This window comes from Helianthus annuus, chromosome 6, assembly GCF_002127325.2.
Source record: "Helianthus annuus cultivar XRQ/B chromosome 6, HanXRQr2.0-SUNRISE, whole genome shotgun sequence".
Classification (NCBI taxonomy): domain Eukaryota; kingdom Viridiplantae; phylum Streptophyta; class Magnoliopsida; order Asterales; family Asteraceae; genus Helianthus; species Helianthus annuus.
This window is the reverse complement of record NC_035438.2, coordinates 45,101,527-45,104,353: the sequence shown is the minus strand read 5'-3', so window position 1 is coordinate 45,104,353 and position 2,827 is coordinate 45,101,527. Positions and strand designations below refer to the sequence as shown.

At 35.9% G+C, this 2,827-nt stretch overlaps 1 pseudogene; it reads left to right on the top strand.

Annotated features, from left to right (window-relative positions):
• Nucleotides 1-1,067: 1,067 nt before the first annotated feature.
• On the top strand, nucleotides 1,068-2,593 carry LOC110865362 (annotated as a pseudogene).
• Nucleotides 2,594-2,827: the final 234 nt, after the last annotated feature.

Sequence of the window (2,827 nt, the reverse complement as noted above, 5' to 3'; positions counted from 1 at the left end):
CCCAGAGGCAAAAAAAACTATTTGGACTAATATGGCAAATTTAGACAAAACTCAGGGACTAAAATGGCAATTTACTCAATTTTAATAATCCTAAGTTTCATTAGTTGGTCGATAATAATCCCAACTTTAAAAATTCCCTTCAATAATGTCAACTTGTAAAAGTTTGCCGCCATTGATTCTTTTCAAACATATAAGAATTTGGCCTCCTCAATAGATTCAATTACACGTACAGACTTCTTAATTGATTTAAGTGCACATATGTTAGAAAATGATCAATGGCAGCCAAACTTTTACAAGTTGGGATTATTGAAGAGAATTTTTAAAGTTGAGATTATCATCGGCCAACTGGTGAAACTTAGGATTATTAAAATCCAATAACCCTAGAAAATATAAGTTGATTTATAAATGTTTGTTCTATAATGAAAGACAAGATTTGAGGCAATCAAAATAGTTGCAAAACATTTTTACAGGCAAGCCATGAGAGAATTCAAAATCCTCTGCACTTAGCTTTGGTTGAGGATTTTGAAACTGTACTTTGCATTAACAAAGAGTTCCCCAAAAACACATAAAATTTAGTTATACATCCCTTGGTCCACAAACATTTACTTTAATTCGAGTTTAACTTAAGTGTCACTTCTTTTAAAAAATATAACAATTTAAAAAAAAAACATAGCGAACCATAACATCAATTCAAGGGGAGTTCGAGATCAAAAACAAAAATTTCATATCTGACATTCGTAGAATATTATCTAAATGTTTTTATAACAGCAAACTAATTAAAAAAAAAAAAAAACTAAATAGAAATAACATATAGCGAAATCTTATTTATAATTAAGTTTAAAGAAGCTAATTAGTAATAATTAAACAAATAATTAACATCACTATCTTCAACAACCACCTTTAGTCATACGCTGACCCTGTTCATATTTTATAGTTGCCAATTCAAACTTAGTGTACAACTATACTACATATCGTACTACAAGCGCTTACAGCACAACAAGCTAACCGCCCATCAACATGTCAACGGTAGTATTTATATGAATAACTCATTCGAGTTCATAGAAAAAATGGCAGATGAAGTGAAGTTATAAGTCCATTCGTTACAAGAGTCAAAATTGCTTTGAATCTAAAGGGAATCAACTACGAGTTCATCCAAGAAGATCTCAACAACAAGAGTCCCGACCTTCTCAAATACAATCCTGTTTATAACAAGGTACCCGTGCTCGTACACAACGGAAACCCGATATCGGAGTCTGTTGTGATCATCGAGTATATTGATGATGTCTGGAAGGGGGTTCCGATTATGCCCAACGATGCTTACGAGAAGGCTCAGGCTCGGTTTTGGGTCAAGTTCATTGCTGAGAAGGTAAAGATTTCATTTCATCTAAGCAGTTTTTGTTGTTTAATTGTGGAGGCTCGATTGGTTTGGGTTGGGTAGGGTTGGCCCGTTTTAATTAGTTTTAGCCGGTTTGTTATTTCTTAGGGAATAAATTAGAATTAGAAACCCTAATACTTTATTATAAATATTTGTGCTAGTAACGTAGTCTCTTATCACGAGGGCAGAGAGTAAGGATGAGCGGGGCACTTCTTGGGGAGGGTTGCGGTGAGGTGAGTTCCTGAGCGGGAACACCGCCGCCATCAACTCGGGGAGGGGAAGCGGGGTGGGGGATCGGTGAGAGGTTACCGCATGAGAGAGAGGAGAGAGAGAGGGGTGATTGGTTGTTAATGTGGGTCTACTCTTTTTCCACCAATTATATTTTTTTCTTCTTTTTTTATAAAAAAATAATTGTGTGAGTGGAGTGATGCCAACGTTTGAGTGCAAAATGGGAACTTAAGAGGGGAGTTGACGTGGCGTGTGCTGATTGGGTGTGTGTAAGAGAGGTCACTCCCCTAAGAGAGGACCCTCTCACCCTAATAATAATATATATGGTTGTAACTAGTGGAAGTGGTCAGCTTAACCGAACCATGTAAATCCTTTTGTTAACGGTTTTATTTGTTTACTCATTTTGTCTTTGTGTGTTATTTATCATAATAATAAAAACTGATTATATGGTATGTCCAGTGCCATCGTGCAATATTCAAGGTTATTAGCAGCCATGGAGAGGAGCAAGCTGTTGCGGAAGCTCATGAACAACTGCAATTTCTGGAAAATGAACTGAATGTGAGAGGCAACAAGTTTTTTGGAGGTGATAACATTGGGCTGGTTGATATTTGTGCTGGTTACACAGTATTTTGGGCTGGAGCAGCTGAAGAAGCAATAGGAACAGAGGTGGTGGTGACCAAAGACAAGTTCCCAAAAATAAGAGAATGGTGTGATAACTGTATTAACTGTCAAGTTGTAAAGGATGGCTTGCCTCCAAGAGAAAGCCTTGTTGCTTATTACAAGGGCTGGTTTGGTAAGCCGTGATACGGTTATAAATGTGTGCTTATGAAGTTGAAGCTTCTGTGTGTGACATCCATCAATGTTTCAATAAGCAGCTAGTACTAGTAGATGCTGATTTGTCTTGTTGTTACTAAGTTATATTTTACGGATTCGATGTTTATGATTTTGTTGAAGCTAATATGACAGAATCTCCTTTTTTTTTTTCTTTTTTTTTTTTGTAAAAACCCATGATTTCTTTTCGATCTACAAGTCTTCTTCACTCGTGTTATTTGGGATCAGAAGGTGTATATGCTAATTAGTGTTCACCGTTAGAAGTCGTTTAAAACCTAAAAATGCACATAATAGGGACGACATGTAGTAAAAATGAGAATTGTTGGGTCTCATGGTTTAAATTGGTGGAAATGTATGATCAATGCTCAAACTAAGTTAATTAGTTTAATAAAT